This window comes from Rhinolophus sinicus, linkage group LG02 (assembly GCF_036562045.2).
Source record: "Rhinolophus sinicus isolate RSC01 linkage group LG02, ASM3656204v1, whole genome shotgun sequence".
In the NCBI taxonomy this organism is placed as follows: Eukaryota; Metazoa; Chordata; class Mammalia; order Chiroptera; family Rhinolophidae; genus Rhinolophus; species Rhinolophus sinicus.
In genome coordinates, this window is record NC_133752.1 from 65440724 (window position 1) to 65461525 (window position 20802).

General features: G+C 36.5%; 1 pseudogene; it reads left to right on the forward strand.

Annotated features, from left to right (window-relative positions):
- The first annotated feature begins 821 nt into the window (after positions 1–821).
- Positions 822–1666, forward strand: LOC109453740 (small ribosomal subunit protein uS2; annotated as a pseudogene).
- Positions 1667–20802: the final 19136 nt, after the last annotated feature.

A 20802-nucleotide genomic window follows, 5' to 3' on the forward strand; every position in this document is an offset into this window, starting at 1 on the left:
CTTTACTATTCTTCATGTTTTTTCAAGTACTTTATAAACATGCAGTGTCTTGGAAAATTTTTTTAAAGAAGCATATTTTGTCCTTTCTGTTTTCTTTCTGAAAGTACCTCTAACTCAACTTAGTTAAATAGAGCGGTGATTTTTCTTTTTAATGAGCCAAATATACCCTATTGCCCTGTTTTTCTATCTTTACCATTCTTTCCTACCAGATTGGAGAAAATCTGTTCTAAGAACCAAGCAACTCAGCAAATGTCTCATAAATAGCCTGACAATTAGAGCAATTTTTCATTTTGTGTATATGAAAAATCTTGTGATAATTGGACATACTAAACCTGCATTTTTATTTGTGTTTTTAGTTTCGTATTTTATTTTGGTTAGTGTTTTTATAGGAGCTACAAAATATTATAGACTAAATATACATCTTAAAACTTGAAGTTCAGATTAATTTGTCTGCAATTAAAATATTTCTTGTTATATAAATTTTATAAGCTAGCTCTATTAAGCCAAGTTAAGTTCATATGGAGTCTTAAGTAAAAAAAAAGTGCATCTTTTACATTCTTAACTTTACTTCTTAAAAATATCACTTCTTTTTAAAACTATGGAAAGAAAACTATTAAATACCGAGCTTTTAATAAGCAGCAGCATCTGTGAAGTGAGGGCATTATTTGGCTTTAAAACAATTATTTCTCGGGAGTTTTGCATCCTGTTGATATTGGAGGCATTTCCCCTCTTTGAGTAAAAAGAGGTGCTTTCTGCGCTAATCAGAGACAGGTGTGGCAATGTTTTGGGTTCCCTTTGGAACTTAAATGGAACCTTTCACAATGTTCAGAGCCCTTGATGTCCTGCAAATAAAGGAGGATGTCCTCAAATTCTTTGCAGCAGGAATCCACTTAGACAGCACCAACCTTGACTTCCAAATGGAACAGTACATCTACAAAAGGAAAAGTGATGGCATCTACATAATAAATCTAAAGAGAACCTGTGAGAAGCTTCTGTTGGAAGCTCATGCCATTGTTGCCATTGAAAACGCGGCTGATGTCAGTGTCGTATCGTCAGGAATACCGGCCAGCGAGCTGTGCTGCAGTTTGCTGCTGCCCCTGAGCCACTCCTATTGCTGGTCGTTTTACTCCTGGGACCTTCACTAACCAGATCCAGGCAGCCTTCTGGGAGCCGAGACTTCTGGTTGTTACCGATGCCAGGGCTGACCACCGGCCTCTCACAGAAGCATCTTATGTTAACCTGCAGCCCACTGCTCTGTGTAACACAGACTCTCCTCTGTGCTATGTGGACACTCACTTGTAACAACGAGGGAGCTCATTCAGTGGCTCTGATGTGGGGATGCTGGCCCGGGAAGTCCTGCGCATGCGTGGCACCATCTCCCGTGAGCACTTGGGGAGGTCATGCCTGTTCTCTACTTCTACAGAGATCCTGATGAGATTGGAAAGGAACAGCAGGCCGCTGCTGAAAAGGAGGGATTTCAGGGCGAATGGACTGCCCCAGCTCCTGAGTTCACTGCTGCTCAGCCTGACTGGTCTGAAGGCGTGCAGGTGCCCTCTGTGCTACTCAGCCGTTTCCTATGGAAGATCAGCCTCAGCCTGTCTCTGAAGACTGGTCCTCAGCTCCTGCTGCTCAGGCCACGGAATAGGTAGGAACAACCACTGAGTAGTCTTAAACTGTTCTTTCACAAACTCTTAAACAGAAAATAGAAATAAGGTTGATGGAAAATAAACAGTTTCAAAAAGAAAAGAAAAGGAAAAGACCATTTATTTAGTGCAAACTCTGTGCCATTTACAGTGCTAGGTACTTTACATTAAAAATATCTTTAACGTTATTTTAGTGATTAATACATTGATCTACTAAAGAGAATTCTAAAACTATAAGCTGCATTTGTGAAAAATGCCTAGTTTTACCCTCTTCTCCCAGATATACTTTTGTTTGCTTAGACTCAAGACTTCTTCATTGTCTGTGCATCTTCCATAACTATCCTATGTATTAGGTTGGTGCCAAAGTAATTGCGCTTTAAAAGGTTAAAAATAATTGCAGAAACCACAATTATTTTTGCGCCGACCTAATAAACATTAAATATGAAGCCGTGTCTTTTTCACTACAAAGTTTTCACTCTTTCTATAAAATTATACCTCTCCAAAATATTATTTTACGTATCATATTTCTTTTGGCTATCTTAGCATCAAAACTAAGGAGGGAAAATGTGATTATATTTTAGTCAAAATGTTGTCTGCTTGAAGCTGCAAGTACTTAACCTTTGCACGTTATGAGAGTAGTGGGAAGTGCGTGAACTTTGGTTGCTGTATGGAAAGCTAGTCCTCGGCCCGTTAGTTGTGGGGCTCTAAGAAAGTTGTTTGAATTTTTGGAACTGCAGTGTGTTTTCCTGTAACTTGATTGTACAGTATTAGAACCTATAGGATGGAAAGATTATTTCTGGGTCAAGCATCCCTTGGCTTCACGTCTTTTTTGCCACGAGGAAAATAACTTTTCTATTCCTTGCATTCTTTATCCATATTATGAGTATCTACCTTATAGATTTATTCATAAATGAGAAAATACATGTGCTGTGCTGGTTTGTAGTATCAAATATTAGATAATTTTTATCCATGGTGTTTATTAAATTAGATAACCCCTGCAAAATGCTTGGCACATACTTAATAGTCAGTCAAGCTCCCTCTTTTTCCTGTCAATCAGTAATGAGTTGCTTTATGAATCAAATGCTGTATAATTTTATGTTGGCAATTAATATAGACAACATTTGTTTTTGGTATATGAGGTTAAAACAACAGGAAATCAATGTGATAAAAAGCTTAGAGTTAAAAAATCCCGTTTTTATTCACTGTTTCGTGAGAAAGGGGGTCATCATGCTAGTGAAATTTAATGGTTGTCTAGTTTGATCAATGGCCATAAAATACTTGCCACTGTATATAGGTGGGGAACAGTGGGGAAGGGAGAATATTTCCTTACAGAGATTATAGAAGGGGATTAAATAGTCAAAGTTTACGTAGAAAGGTGACAAATGAATTATATTAGTTGCAGCCCTTGAGGAAGAAATGTTTTGTTACAGAAAACTCTTGATAAACTAACTGGTTGGGGATGAGAGAGCCCAGTAAGATGACACTTGTAAAATAATTAGCACAAAAGGTCCCATTCTACTCTGGAATAGGATTTGAGAGAAAAGGAACATGACTAGATTCTGAAAATTCAGTTGAAGAAAAGATAAAGAAATTTTTTTGTTTGAAAAACATTTGATTTTAGGTGGTTTGTGTTTCTGTAGCATACATTTTCTGTCTTTAATAAATTTAATTCAAAATATTTTGTGGAAATATAGGACAATAAGTAAATATTATGTATAAAAATGGGACATCTGGGATAAATGATGAAATATTCCTAAACTGAATTGTTTTAATAGGCATAGGTGGAGATGACCATGAGAACCACCCTTAGCCTTAAAATCCATTCAAATTTTGGGGAAAGACTGGCTCTTACAATCAGTGGACTGGGGATTTGTTTCTGTCCTCTTAATTGTAAGAGGCAAGGAGGTCGTAGTTGATATCTGATTTATAGTCAGTGAAAAAAATATTTCTAAACAAATACAGTATTTGTTTTTTTTATCACTACCAAAATAAATTACCACAAATTTACTGGCTTAAAGCAATACAAATTTATTATCTTACAGTTCTGTAGGTCAGAAGTCTGACCGGGGTCTCCTTGGGCTAAAACCATTGGGTAGGCAGGGCTAGGGTCCTTCCTTGAGGCTTCCTTCCTAGGAGAGAGTTTGTTTCCTTTTCCTTTCCAGCCGCTTAGGCCAAATGCACTCCTTGGCTGGTGGCCCCCTTCCAACATTTTCAAAGCCAGCCTCCATGGGCAGAGTCCTTTCTACATCTCAACTCTTTGACCCTGTTTCCAAAGCCCCGTCTCCTTCTCTGACTAGAACTGAGAATAGCTTTTAAGGACTCAAGTGATTATAAAAGTGTCCCTGTGGATAATCCTGGATGTTCCCACATCTCAAAGTTCTTAACCTTAGTCACCTCTACAAACTCTCTTTTGCCATGTAAGGCAACATAGTCACAAATTCTGGGGGTTAAGACTGGGATATATAGTGTGTGTGGGGAGGCAATATTCTGCTTATCACATATACAAAAGCTGAAATAGTAAAGACTGTGTATATTATCTACTCAATATTACTTATTAAGGAGAACTTTAGCATTTATTTTAGTAATACTTAAGTATAAAAACAATCAACTATTATTCTGTCAGTGATCATACCTTGACAGCAACCCTATTTAAATATATTTTCCCACCTCTTTGGACACGCTGTACTTTCCATTCTAGCAAATATATTGTTTTATGTGATGTACCTTCACTGTGGAGAAACAGCAGAAACCTCTTTGGGGTGTTTCTTGTTTGCAGAGCTGGTGCAGAGGTGTTTTCAGTTCAATGAATTAAAATCTTGTGCAGTTTCCTGTAGTGTTACTTGTACAAATGGTGATTGGGTGCTGTAATGCTATTAATATTATACTTTGACTGAGTTCTAGGTAAATACACTTATATGTGCTTGCTTGCCTAGAGGCATAATATTATTTTTCCCAGGAGAAAATGTGCAGTTTCTTCACAGCTGCATTGTACACTAACACATGCTTCTCATCAGTTAACAACAGCCTGCGTTTATAATCCCTGTTTGGACATGGAACGATACACATGCACATCAGAGGGGTGGTGTAGGATAATGAGTCTAGCCCTTGAGTGGGAGACTAGAACCCTGAGTCCAAGCTCCACTACTGAATAGCTGTGGAGAAAACTGGACCAGATGACGACTGGGCTCTTCCAGTTGGAACATTCTATTCTTCTATTTCATTTATTTACTAGCAGAAATCAGAGGCAGCTTTTAACTCCATTCTGTGGTGAAAGCCGTAGGCTTCATGAAGAGCTACTGTTGCAAACTGGTCAGTCTTCAGGAGAACTGATAGGCTCAGCACCTCAATGGATCACCGATCTTTTATCTTTTTACATTTGAAAAACTCCAATATCTTTATACTGTGATCTCTTGGTACCAGGACTGTGAAGCACATCTAAGGCTAAGCAGGATGAGTCTGGAATATATTTTTGCTTAAATTGGAACTTAGGCCCTTGATTGCTTTGGAAAACATAACTGTTAAGCCTTGGATCGAGTGTTGAACAACAGAGATCTTCTTTATTCTACCAGTGGGGGACATAATGCAATAAAGTGAACAATAAAAGATAACCTTAGACAGTAGTAAGTTCTATTTAGACAATTCTAGTATTTAGAATGGAATGGAGGCTGTACCAGGGTGGTCAGGAAGAACTACTTTTAGGAAGTTATATTTGAACTTGTTTCTGAAGCATGTGAGGGAAGCAGCCATATGAAGATTTGGGGAAAGATATTCTTGACACGTTAAGTAAAACAGCTCTGACACAGGAAACCTGATATCTTGGTGGAAATGAATAAGAACAGTGTGGCTGGATGGGACTGGGTTAGGAGAACCACCATGTAAGATGAGATTGAAAAGGTGAGACAGCATATGAAGATATTTTTTGTTTGCTTGTTTGTTTTTTAATATGCAGTCTTGGAAAATTTTATCATAGAAATAACATGACCTGATTTACTTTTCGGAATGGTTATTCTGGTAGCTATAAGTAGGATGGGCCAAACAAGGCAAAAGTGGAAGCAAAAAGACCAGAGAAAGAGAAGCTATTGCAGAAGTCCAGGTAAGAGTGGCTCTGGTGAGGCTGCCAGCAGCTGAGGTGTCCAGATGTTGTTGGTGTGAAATATATTTTTGAATAGAATTGATAGGACTTTCTGTTTTTGTTTCCTTGCTACTCTCCTTCTATACCTTTGTCCTTGCTTGCACAACACAACGTCAGTGAATGAGTACTGGGGATCCAAAGATAATTATGTTATATTTTCTGAAGAATAAAGACAGTGGTGGGAAGGGGGTTAGAGTGGAATGCAAGTGCAAGAGCAGACCTGTAAGTAAGGGTGTGTGGCTTGTGTTAAATGTGACATGATATGCACACCATAAATGGGAGAGTGATAATTCCACTGCTGTAGATGTTCAGGGAAGAAGGTTCTGGAAACTCTTCATAGGAAAGATAACCCAAGAGCTGGATTTTGAAAGACGAGTAGGTGTTTGTTTGCTAGGAAAACAAAGATGGAAAAAGCACTCCTGGCAGAAAAGGCAAGGTATGCAAAGGCAAGACAGCATGAAATATCCCGGCATTTTTGAGGAACTGCAAGTCATGCAGTTTTGTGTGGTTTGAGGTTGAGAAGAGTAGGTGGATGAGTGGGTAGAAGGAAATGAGAAGCTAGATGAAAAATGTAGCTGCAAAGATAGGCTGGGGCTTGGCCAATGAATGTCTTGTATATTCTGATAAGGAGATTGGACTTTGTCCCTTAAGCAAATGAGAATCTTTAATAGGATATGATATATAAATAAGGAAACTCTTGATCAGAGCTTCATAGAATGTCATAATGTTAGCAGCATAGAGAATGGATTAGGACAAGGGCAAGATAGGAGACAAGTAGATTTTTTTTTAATTAGTAACTTGATTTGTTTCAAAACCAATTAATAAATTAGTTAATAATTGATCACAATTCACAAAAAAATCGTTTTTTATTTTCTTCTATCACATATTCCAAGTAAAATAAAAGAAACTTATTTTTGTGACTGTGTATAGTATTATTGTATGGAAAATGTCCAATTTCTCTCATATTTTTTAGAAAATATGTGAAGCTATATAAGTCCCATGTTGGGACCTGCCAGCCAGATGGTCTCACAAGTCCCGTCAACATTCTGTGAGCTTGTGACTGGAATCCACACGTAGCTCTTTCTCCCTTCACTGATGTTAGAGAGTGGTCCAGTTAAGATAGCATCTATGCTGATTTTATCAACTACCACCTTAGTAAATTAGTCCTCAGTGAGTCAAATATGCTTTGAAGTTGCAGTGACGAAATTCCACCTGTGGCTGTCAGGGTTTAGGTATAACTTATGTGAATACTTCGTAGAGATATGTGTCTTATCTAATAATGCCATCCCTGAAAATGAGAGAGAAAATCAACTCAGGGTCTATGTCAATCGACTCAAGGCCAACAGACTAATAATGTGACTGGAATGCTATTACATTTGTATACAATTTTTTAGTTTGCAAGTTACCTTTACAAATATTTAGTAAATTCCATATTAAGCCAAGCATCTATAACACAGTCATTTTCTCTCTTCATCTGCATTTCCATGACACCAGATTCTTTACACTTTGGTGAATACCAAGTGACAAGATCAATGCAAACAACAACTTGGTCCTAGAACACAGCCCCTCTGTGATCACTGAAATCACAATGTTTATAATTCTCATGTGCTGGATGAGGCGTGTATGAAAAGTAGGGTATGGCACACTATCTGAGTACCTGCTTTGTTCTAAGTTCAGCTTCAGGAAAAGCAGGAGCAAATGCTGATGGGAGTCTGAGTTGCACAATCCTGAGCCATAAGGCATAGCTTTAGATAATTCAGAAGCAAGCACAGCTAGAAAATCAGTCAATGGATGTCAGGATTGGGTCAGCTCTATTGGCAGAAAGGATCAACCTTGAGCATAGAAGGTAGCTTCCCCAGACATGGTTGAGACAGTCACCAAAACAGGATCAATTTTACTTGCCCACAGGATGGAAAGGGCTGTTATTTTAACATTATCATCTTCTGTCTTTCTCCTGCACAAAGATTTTGGTTCCTCATTGAGACCCCGGACAAATGCCATCGTTTCCACATTACAATCTAACAAGAAGAAATAATTTATCTTTTCTCATGATAGGCACATTCTAAATGTTGAGTGAATAAAGTAATGTCATCTTGAAAAAGATACCCAGACATATCTGCTCAGATATCTTTTACTTTATATTCATACCCACATGGGACTCTTAATTCTGAATATGGACTTACCGATTTGTAATATGCTAAACTTTATCTCTTCCTGGTTTCATTTCAGTTAGGTTTCTTCTTTTAAATTTTTCCCTTTTTCTTAAGCACTGTTGCCAGACAGTTATCATATTCAGATATGTTCGTGAAGATTTTTATTCCCATTTGCATTCTCTGGTCAATTTTGAGATGGGTGTCTGCTCTGCTGTGATTAGTATGGAGAAGAAGCAGCTGTGAGTGGAGAAGTGCTGGCAATGAGAAATTTGCTTCTTTATTTTTTTGCTGTTGGTAGAAATTGTCTAAATAACAGGTGTCTACCATCATAAGTGTGAGAAAATGTTATTTTTATCATTATGAGGGCCAGATTCAGCCTCTAGGTACTCATCTGAACTCAGAGAGAAGTCAGCTGTACTTAGATTCCCTGAAACTAGATTCGTACTATATGATTCTGTTTTGCCCTTCGATTGCTTCCATATGTAAAAATTAGGCTCCTTAAGCGTCTTTACCAACCTTTGCCATAAATTTCATGAATATAAACATACCATTGGCTTTGACATAATACAAAACTTCCCTTGAAAATGAAAACAGACTATTGGCATTTAACACCTACAATTATAAGTAGCAGATGAGGTAATTTCAGTCATTCTGCAAAACACAATCCTTCTGTCACTATTCTTCTACCCAGTCCTGAAAAATGCCTGATGCTGAGTTGAGACACTTCCTCATTTCTAGGATACATTTGAAGCCTTTTTATGCTAGCGGTAACACACCATTAGCAACATACAAGACATTAAACCCTTTCTTATTAATTATTTTAATATAAAGTGACTAATTATGTGAAATGGGAAATCTTGGTAGATAAATTCACAGAAATACCCCATGCGTGACTTTGCTCTGCACACTCAAGAGTTGAGATAGCATAGCGAATTACTCTCTTTCCAATCATTTAGGTCATCAGAACCCACTTGCTGTGAGTACGTAGCCTTTTAATTTAGCAGTTCAGTTTCTCTACCTAAAGCAGCATGAGCCAAGCAAACTATGACTGTGAGAAAAACAATGTGTTGATTGCTGGAGTCTGTTCAGTGTGTTTTGCTGAGCCATGATATAAAAGTGGAAAGGAATGCGACATTCGGCAAGTAGAGAGATGGATTTGAAAATTGACATAATGATAAGCCCAAACTTACTGATGATAGAATGGATACATGTTTGTTTTATAATTGCTAGTAGCTCATTCCAGGAGAAATTATGTTTTTCATTTAGATTTTCAATTACTTGCTGCCAATGGCATGCTTTGTTCATCTATGTAACTACCTTTTATTCTGAACAGGGCTGTGTTCACAGTAGGCATTCAATAAATGTTTTACCTGATTGGAAAGCATTCCATCAAAATTAGTTTTCTAATTAATTGTATGTCTCCTATTTTTAGTAGTTGCTAAGAGCACAAATGGCATCTTTTGTGTTATCTCTAAGTACTACCAGAGTGCTTTGCACATAGTAGGCTTATAACACATAGTTAGAGTATAATATTATTGTATTAAAATTAAAATTTTGGTTTCCAATAGGATTAGTTCAACAAGTGACTTTAATATGCATCTAGTTTTAATTTTTCACTTTTTTTCAGATATATAGTTAACTGAGATTTAGAGTTAAATATGCTTCCTCCCCATCCCCCATCCAATACAAAACAAATTCTGTTTGCTCTACCACCGAAATATAGCCTGAATTTTACATTTCTCTCCATTCCAATTCCTACTACCGTAGTCCGAGCCACCTGGACACTCTCCCTGAGAACTGCAACACCCTCCCCACTGGTCCCTCTCTCGAAACCCCTGTCCATATGCGATCTATCCTCTATCTGTTACACAGCGGGTAGAATCATCTTTAAAAAAACAAAAAAGAAAAAATAATTTCATTCTCCAGCTTACTAGTCTCCATTAGCTTCCACATTAACTCAGAATCAAATGTGAATTCTTTACCAAGACCTAAAAAGCCCTACATCATTTGTCACGTACTTGATTCTCCCTGATCCTCTTTCTTCTCGCCTCCTCAGTCACTATACTGTGGACACATCAGTCTTCATTTTATTCTTCAAATCTTCTAAGTTCGTTCCTACTTTAAGGACTTGGAATTGGCTCCTCGTTGTGCCTGGAATGCTCCTCCTTCAGATCTTTGTGTGGCTTGGTGAAAATCAGTTCTCAACTCAAAGATCATCTACTTGAAGTGGCCTTTTTGCTCTCCTAAGTGCCACCGCATCATCCACTCACTGTCTTGTCACTTTGTCTTATTTTCTTCAGAGCACCCGTTCTTATCTGATATTGTTTTATTTGTTCATTTTATTTCCCTTTCAACTAGAATTTAAAGTCCATGAAAGGAAAGACTTTGTTGATCTTGTTTACATTGGCATATAAAAACTTTAACCCAAAATTTGGTGAATGAATGAATAAGCGTGCACATTTAGAGGGCACATTTGACTCTAACTAGTAAGAAAATGCAATGAAAACCCACTATTTGGGATGGTTTGCTTTAAATGGAACCCCCTGTGAAGATCATAGATTTAAAAAGAATCTTAGCTTTTTCTTTTGATGTGTTGGGAATCATCCGATTGATTAAAAGTTCCAAAATATAGCCCTGAAGGCTTTTAAGTATTCTCAAATATATAGAAAAGTTTTGAGAGATTTAACTTTGAGTTTCCATGTGTGTGTGTGTGTGTGTGTGTCCTATTTTGCAGTCTAGAGCAAAGGTGTGAGACTGACTGCTGTCTAATTTGGCTAATATTTTATAATATTTTAGTAACTGACACGGATTTCAAACTGAAGAATATACGAATATATATATATATATATATATATATATATATATATATATTCATATTAACTTGAAGAACTGATCAGAAACAAAAGAACAAATAGATTAAAATTCAGCAAGAAAAAGTGCACAGCAGTATGCTTTTTAGGTTTAAATAATATTATCTTTTTAATCATTTAGTTGTCTAACGCCATTCTAAAATAGTTTATGCTAGATTTATGTATTATGGTAGATAGTTACATGCATAATGTGGTTTAGGTTTAAATATTTTTTATAGAACAAGAAAATATGAAGCCTTCTATATATGTATATATACTTCTCCCCATCCCAGTGTATCTCTTTACTATGTACCATACTATCTGAATTTGCACCAGTACAGTGTCATTACACTAGATTTAAATCTTATTATTCTAACCTCTCTGTTTAAAACACAACTACTTTCTCTTTCTGAAGTAGTTTGACGGAGTTCTGGTATCCCAACCTCAAATTTTGAGGAAAGTTAAAAGCCAGAGAGCCAAATGGTATTGCAGTGTGGGACAATGCCAAGCCAGGGGGCCACATGTGACAGTACTGAATGCGAACTACCTGGAGGGGTAGGCATCAGTGGGGATAAACTGGGTTTGGAAAACATTGGTCAGCAGCTGCTGAAGCCAAATTCACTTACTTGCAATTGTGCCTCAGGCAGGCCCTGTCATCATACTCCTTTTGATGCTAAGCCCAGATCTGTAGGGCCTGATTAATGCTGAGTACCTTATGGTTCTTACATTTTATGATCCTGCTCATGTATCCCACTATTGTTTCCCTTTCTAAACTACAGTCCCACACTGATGACCCATTGTCATCTTATCTACCATGATTCTTAATCCTTTTTCTCCATATATACATCTGGTACTATTCTACCGTGTAGTTACGCAGTCCTTTTATCTGAGGCACCAGAGTTTCTGTTCTTGCATATTTTTTTTTAAGTGAAAAGCCCTGAATGTATGATTCTGTCAGTATAAACTCTGCTGATTGTAGATTGAAATGCCAACCTGAATGAAATATACATCCATGTAAGAAATTAAAGATCAGAGTTTGAAAGTGGGCAGTAATATATTCAATGAGTTTTTGAGTGCTTGGGATTGGCATCAGGGACAAAGGAGATTACAGAAAAAAACAATGGACGCAGGAATAAACAGTGAGAAGCAGCAGACAGACCATGTAAGGTATATGATAAGAGAAATCCAAGCAGGTGGCAAGTGAAGGAAAAGCAAGACACCCTCCTCACTTATATGCATCTCCCATTAAAAAACAAAACCAAGCAACAAAAACAAAACAAAAAATAATAAAGCTTAAAGGGGTGAGAGATAAAATGTAAAATCTTACTTAAAAAATAGTGAACTTGATATGCCAAACTCCTTCCTATCCTCATTACTTCCTTTTTACCAACTTCACATCATTTCTACCAAATTAATCTTTCTAATACACACACACACACACACACACATACACACACACACACACACACCAGCATTTCACTGAATAACTTCCTTTCCATTGGGTGGTGCTGGTCTTGTTGGCAAAACATCTCTACTTATTCTTCTCAGATCATTACCAGACTGTGGACTCAATAATGTAGAAGCTCCTCATATTAATCATTGTATCGCCAGTACTAAGTCCAGTGTGTGGCCTCTAGTAGAATTAGCATGTTCAACCCTTTACTGCTTCTAAACGCCTGCTCAGTCAGTCCTCTATTTGGAATACTCTACCACTTATCTGTAGATACCATAATTATATCAACACTTACAGACCCTTTTCAGTTAGTTTTTGATGATTCTACCCAAGTAAATGTATTTATTCCGTCTAATCATTTCTATATCACTTTAAAAAAGATTTTTATTGTCTTTATGCCTGTAAGCTTTTGAAAGCTTACTGTTTCTTACTTTTGGCATGGAACACAGTTCCTAGTACCGACAAATGTGCTCAGTAATTCTTATGATGAATCAATGAACAGAACGTTAAATACAGAGAATACACTTCCAGTTTAAATAACTTACTGTGTTCTGAACCCACTCTAGGTTTAAAACAAATTGTATTTGTTTATCTATCACCTAGTAATTCATGATTCTAAAGAGATAAATATATTTTTGAGAACTCTACTATTTATTTGTACAGAATTAGGAATTTAGAACAGTTGTCATATCTTCCAAAACAAAAGACCGTGTGATTCATTTTTCACTTGTCTTCCTTGGATAAAAAATATAATTCTTATTAACAATAAAGCAATGTAAAATGATCACTCTTGAATTGAGACCAAAAGTTAACTAAAACAAGACACTGGAGAGATGCTCCTTAGTTTAATACATATAAAATATATATTTCACACTGCTTTGTAAACTTGTGGGATAATGTATAATTTGCTAAGAAGAGCTAGAACTTCTAACGTTTAATTATAGTATGGGAGCACCGACGTGCATATTGTCACAGAATAACACGTCAATACCATGCACAGACAGAGCACTATTCTGAAGCACTGATAGAATTGTTCTTTAAGGTACACAGAAGCCATTTGTGCTGCCACCATCTTGTCAAGACAAGACAGTCCTCCTCCTCCTCAGGGTGTGTTTTTGTTTTTCTCCACAGTAGTGTTTCTGTACACCACTGTTTCCCAATGTTTCTCAGTCTGAAACATCTGTGACCTTGCCAGGACTGGTAGAGAGATGGGATTTCGATAAAGGCACACTCAGAAAGGAGATGACAACTAGCAGCTGCAGAGGTTTGCAAGAACACACATATATTTTCCCATATATCTGCACCTTCCCTTCTCACTCCATGGTGGTTATCACCACATTCTTTGTCTACTTTCTTGGTTAAAAACAGAAATTTTTTTTTAAGGCAAAGAGCAGTGAGGAAATCCAGAATGTCAATAAAACAAAATGCCGTAATATACTTCTTCATAGACAGTGGTCTGTGAGAATATCAGTCACGTAAATAATAATAGTAAGAAACCTAAGCAACCTTCTAATTTAAAACAAAACAAAAACAACTTAGTACTTGCTATTATTAATTATTAAACTTTAAATTATTAAATTATTAAACTTTAATCATTAAACTTCTAAGGACTCCAAGTAATGAACTTGGAAAATACGTAAGGTGGAAAAATCTCAAAAAAAAAAAAAAAAAAAAGTCACCACCAAAGAGCAGGTGGAAAAACAAAATAAAAACTAAAATAAAATCTCAAACTAAGATTAGTATTCCAGAGAGTTTAATTCTTAAAACCCTGACTTTGGGCACTGCTTATTAACATCTTTTATGAACATAGCTATTTTATATCAGGACATCTTTATTCCTTTATTGAAAATAAAGCTTTAACATGGATAAATGGAATCTTGCAAAGCATTTTTGAGTTCTGTAGAAAAACAAAATGGCACATGAAGTTAGTGTGTTATTACATTTTCAGTGAACACATTTTAAAAGTTCTTTTCATCTATAAGAAAACAACACCGTTACCTATGCTGCCTACAAAAGACTCACTTCATATTGAAACATATACACAGACTGAAAGTAAAAGGATGGAAAATATATTTCATGAAAATAGAAACAAAAAGAAAAAGCTGGGATAGCAATATATACCGAACAAAACAGACTTTAAAACACAGGTATAACAAGAGCCAAAGAAGGACTCAATAATCCCACTTCTGGGTATTTATCTGCACAAACCCAAAATGCACTTTGAAGGAGTGTAGGTATCTGTAGGTTCATTGCAACATTATTTACAATAGTCAGGATATGGAGGTACATTGGGTGTCCATTAATGGATGAATGGATAAAGAAGAAGTGGTACATATATACAATGGAATATTACTCAGCCATAAAAAAGAATGAAATCTTGCCATCTGCAACAACATGGATGGACCTAGAGGATATTGTACTGAATAGAGTAAGTCAGAAAGAGAAAGACAAATGCTATATGATTTCACTTATATGTGGAATCCAAAGAGCAAAATAATTGAACAAACAAAACAGAAACAAATTCATAGGTAAAGAGAATATTTTGATGGTTGCCAGATGGGAGGGAGGTTAGGGGTAGGTGAAAAAGATAAAGGGATGAAGAGGTACAAATTGGTAGTTACAAGACAGTCATGGGGATGTAAACTATAGCATAGGAATATAGTCAATAATATTGTAGTAACTATGTATGGTGTCAGGTGGGTACTAGATTTATCAGGGTGATCACTTCATAAGTTATATAAATGTCTAATCACTATGTTGTACACCTGAAACTAACACAATGTTGTATGTCAGCTGTAATTGAAAAATTAAGATATTTTAAAAATAAAAGTTCTTTGCATCTAAAATCTTCCTTAAAGCATCTTAAGTAATAATTGAAGAGGCAGTGACTATTTGTTGTAGTTGTCTTTATGCTTTTCAAAATGCACTAATTGTCTTTATCTGAAAATAATTTTGTTGTGTGAAGTTAGTGGATATAGTCTCTATATCATGGGAAGGTTTTAATATAGTCCTCATCTGCTTTCTCATCCAGCGCTGGGTACATAGACATTAAACTAGTGATGATAAAATAAATGTTTTCATTACACTTATGAATTGGTGGCTCTTCCAAAATGCAAATATTTGGATGCCACTCTTTGATTATATAGGATTCTTTTAATGCATAATCTCTACTGGCACCAAGTTTCAAGCCATAGAATGTATATGACTTAGATGCTCTTTTTTCCATGGCAATTCTTGCTCATTCGCTTACGAAGTTTCTTTTCTGCAATTTCAGAAAGATTAAGTGACTTGCTGCAGGTTACACGGTTGATTTGTTTTGGAGCCAGGTCTACAATCTGTGTCTGTTGACTTCTAATCCAGAGCTCTTTGACTACATCATTTTTCCTCTGAGCTTGTAAAAGAGGATATATACTATTTTTCTGGTGAAAGACCCTAAATGGTAAACATTTCTCTAGAGAAATTTCAGGTTCTTAAACTTTTGTCAGTAAAATCTTAAGCTCATTCTTCCCTGTTGCCAATATTTGTTTTTTTGGCCAGAGCTGTGTTTTCATCAGAACTGTCTGGAAATTTTTTTCTGTTTGAACTTTATAAAATAGTATCTAAGTTGTGCACTTTTAGTTTTCAAGAAACAAAGACAGGCTCAGGGTGTTGCAGATGCTAGGGCAAATCAAACAAACGAGGTGAGTGGGGAGATAGCACACACAGAATAGGCCTTTTGGAAACTTTTTCAGGAGGAAACTCACAGAGACCAGAGCAATAGTGGTCTTCTGTGACCATCACCATCAAGGGCAGCAAACGAGATCTATCCTTGCCAGAGATGAGGCTTGAGGGCTTGATCCTGTTAAACATCATGATTAGGAGATCACCAGTCCCTCCTGTGGCATGCAAGATCAGGAGCTGGGATGCAACAGCAGCATCAACAATTGTCAAACCCTGGTCTTCAGCCCTGTGCTATCACCACAATGATGGGAGCATTGGACCCTCTCTTGATGTAATCAGGAAGGATGTGTTCCAAGATTCCTATTACAGCTTTTCTAGACTAGTGAATGGACCAGCTCCCTGTGGACCATCTCCACATTCTACTGGGTCCAAGCATGCAGCTGTAGCCAATTTCCATGGGGCTCTGGAAGCTCTGCCCAAAGGTGGACAGTTTAATCCTTTCCTCCCATGCAAGTAAGAGAAAGAGAAAATAAGGTCTGAGGTTTCTAAGCTAGGTCACACTGAAGTGCAGCATTGTTTAGGTAGATCAGAAAGTTTGGAGATTTAAGGACAAGTCTAATGGTATCCTCCACTTTAGTGTTCATAATAACTCAGTCATATATGTGATTTGGGTGATGTGTGTGTTTGAAATATAAACTTTCAGAGAGAGGGGAGAATGTTCCTTTTTAAAAGATCATCCTGATAACTTTTACATATCCGTTAATCATCTTTATCTAAAGGTGATTGTTAGACTAATAATTATCTGTAAAAAAAAGACTATTTCCATATGAGTTCGTTACATCTCTTAGAACATATGTTTTGAGGTGTTTAAAATAACAGTCTCTTCAATATCACCCAGTTCTATTCCTCGCCACAATTTAATTATTTTTAGCTTACGCATGGCTGGAGTCATAAGTACTTAGATCATTCAAGCCTCCACAGTCTGCCTTGTCTTTCAGTAGCTGCTGCTCATGACACCAGGCTCTGGTAAAACCATCCATTTTAGCATTGTCGTGATTGATGTAGGTTACATCAGCCTAACAGTGGTTGATATCAGCTCTTATGCTGGCTGAAATAATGGATTGATTGCACCATAATTCATATATTTCATATGTAAAGACAAGACTTTAAATGATGTGATCAAAAGAGGGGATGACATTCCAGGCTAAGGTAAAATTGAAGCAGTCGTGGTGAAATGTTTCTACTTACAAATTAAAACATTTTTCTGTTCTATTGTCACATTTCAGTTGAATATAGTATTATATACATATAGTATTATATATGGTTTTTAATTTTAAATAGTATTTTTGATACTTCTTTGTTTTGCGTTTTGGTACTATTTTTAATATTATTATCACAGCATTAAAATGCTGGAATTCTGGGATTTGGGCAATGATGACTTCAGTAAAATATTTGATAGAACATTTACAATAAACTTGACAAAGTGAACTTTCGAGTTTCAGAAAAGTAAGTGTCTTCTGATTTGCAATCTAGAATTGTAAAAATATTCCCAAAGAGTCCAGTGACAGGAAGAAATTATAGTAGGAAATTTTGTCTTCCCATTATATTAATCTCCTATAGAAGACAAGGCCACTCACTGTAAAGAAGCTCATCATAGATTAGAATATATATTAGTTTTATGGTTCCCAGTTTGATTCATTGGGCTTCAAGTTATTTAATAAATTAAAAATAACATTTAATAGTCTAATGAGTAGACCAGATTGACTTATTGTTTTATTTAGCTAAAATTAAACCCCAGTTATTAGATGAGTGTTAGAGTAAAAGCAAACTGAAGTTTTAATTATTAAGAGTAGTATAAAATTTGAGTCTGCATCACTTAATTCTTTTTTCCTGGTGGAAATCCTCAGGTATATTGGAAGAGATGGAAATGGAAAAAAAATATGAAAATATTGTCGCTTTTGGTTAAATATTATCTTTCGAGTAGTTATAAAATTCTCAACCTTTAGAATTAGACAGGTTAGTGACAAAATATTATCATGAGATCAAGGACATGAATTTTTATAAGTGCTTAGCCTATTGATATAATGACAATATGTCTGCACATCTATAAAGAAACAGAAAATTGTCAGTAAGGAAAGGTTAAAAATAAATAGTTCTGTGGTTTGATATGCTTAAAGGAGCAAATGGACCTTCCATGGTATAGCGTGCTCTTTTAAAACATTATCCTTTTGGCATTATTAGTAACCATATGGCCTTTATAATGGCTAACTATGTTGATCATTTTACAATTCTTCCTACTAAGAAGGTTTACTAATTCTCTTAGGGTATTAAGAAAAGAGACTCAAGCTAGGCAAAGACAGTGTTTTGCTTAAGATGATAGTTCCTTACTTTATTCCAGAGGCTATTAAATACTTTTCATGGGGAAAAAAAAAAAAGAAAAAGCTTCTCAAGTCAAATAAGTTTGAGAAACATGAAATCAAATAGAGTTTATAAAGTTTATTTTTGCAAGATTTCTTTGAGTTTTTACTATGCTAGTATAAACCGTGAATTATCAAATGGAGATTTATTTCTCTCTCTCTCAATATATTTTATAACCTTCCCTCATCACCACAAAATATCTGTTGTCTCTGGTGTTCTGAACAACACACTTTAGTAAATATTGATTAAGCTTAGGAGGTTGATGGAGAAACTAACCTAAAATGGTTCCCTGCCACGCGGAACTGACCTAAAATGGTGGCCCGAGTGGAGAGAGAAGTCCTCAGCCTAAGCCCCAGCCCACTTCTGCATAACCCCGTCCAAGCCAGATCCCAAGCCAATCACCAGACAACATCTACCCCTTCTCCAACTCAAGGAAGTCCCCATCCCATAAAAGCCTGCTCAAAACCTTGCTAGGGGCTCAGTTTTTTGGGAAAGATCCTGCTAAGCCCACCAGCGTAATAAAGCTGACTCTCCTAACTCTCTGAGTGCCTCTTGGGTTCTTTCCAGTCCTGGTATCCATAACACGGTAAAGGGACTAGAGATTTTCTGTTTTTAATGAATGACTCGTTTAATTAAAGTACTTTTATTCTTCTGATATGTTAGAAAAAATGTTAAACGCTGGTGTATTAGTTTTCTATTGCTATCATAACAAATGACAACAAACTTAGAGGTTTAAAGTCATAAAAAATTATTATCATAGAGTTTTACACTCCAGAAGCCTCACACGGGCCTCACTAGGCTAAAATCAAGGTGTTGGTAGGGTTGCCCTCCGTACTGGAGGCTTCGGGAAAAATGCTCCCTAGCTCACTCCAGTTGTTGGCAGAATTAAGTTCCCTGCAGTGGTCGGACTGGATCGCCATTTTCTTGCTGGCTATCAGCTGAGAGCTTTTCTCAGCTTCTAGAGTCCTTCCACATTCCTTGGCTGCTTCTTCCTCCATCTTCAAAGCCAGGATGGTGAGTTTAGCCTGCCTTTTCAAATATCTCCTTCTCTGTCTCATCTTTCTCAGCCAGGAAATGTTCTTCATTTTCAAGGATTCATATAATTAGATTGGGCCCACCTACTTAGTCCAGGATAATCACATCTGTAAATTCCCTTTTGCTATGTAAAATAGCATGTTCATGGGTTCCAGCCATTCATTATTCTGCCTACCACAGCTGGCAACAGAAGATTGAAGGGAAGTTACATCCTGCCTTTCAATGACTACCAGTTAATGTGGGTCCCGTTTTTCCTAATTTCATAAGTAAACATTAATATGCTATTTAAGAAATTTATGATGCAATTCAAAGATCACAATACTCACATGCTCACACTTCCTCATCATCAGAATACTTGAGAATCTGCTAAAGTGGTGATGATATATCTCCATGATGGGCACGAGTAGGTACTCTCATGTCTACTGTGAAATTCCACTGTGGGTGTTTCCTCTCCTTCTCTCCTTCTCATTCTGATAGTCTAACAGATGAATTTGGACCCAATATGTTTGAGGGTGAGGAGCCGTTCTTATGCACAAGACACTCCATTTATAATACTTTGAATTACATCTCTCTCCTCCATCCAGGCCAGATATAGAAATTGGATTTGTTAAAGACAGATGCTGATAAAACTGAATTGAAAATATACTACTGTCTACCTCCAGTGACTGCTTTTTGTGGTTAAATACTTCTCACTTTCCTCCTGCCAAACGTCTTTTTGGTTTCCAGTCATTATTTTGCGCTTAGTTTCTTTTAATGTGGGTGACTCTTTCAGCTGTAGTGATTCAAAGCAGCGGTGTGTGGCCTTCAGATGAAATTAAATTAAAGGCTGCATTTCTCCTACCCACCTCTTTGTTTTAGTGACATTAGCTTGCTAATTCTTTGGGTACTGTTTTAAATAAAATAGGATGAATTTTTTTTTTTTTTTTTTTTTTTTACCATGCACTTTATTGACTAGAATGAACTTTCTCTAGTCAGATCTAATTTCCATTTTCCCTGGGAATCACTGTATAAATATGCCAACTTTTCTTTCTTTGGATTGGCCTTTCTAAACTCTAAACAGACTATCTCCCTGGGGTTAACAAGTTCTTCTCTCAGCTTTAGACATGGAAATGAATTTAGTTATCCTCCCTTGAGACTACTTCCCTGTCACTTGTATTAGAATTAGAATTTCTCCCAGTGTGTGACCCACCCTTTTACAGATTATTTCTCAAGATGGGCTACTTCTGTGTCCCATTAAGCCCAGTGAGTAGTTATATAACCAACTGAATTATGAACATGGAGTGATTTATTCTATCTCATACTGTCTATGAACACAGCACTTTCGATTAGGCATGACCTATGTCATAGCTTTCAAATAATATTATCTCTCCAGCTTCCACCACTTCTTTCTCTAGGAAAAAAAAACAACCCAAAAAAAACAAAACAAAAAGCAGTCTTTTTGTGTGACAGGAGATCCATA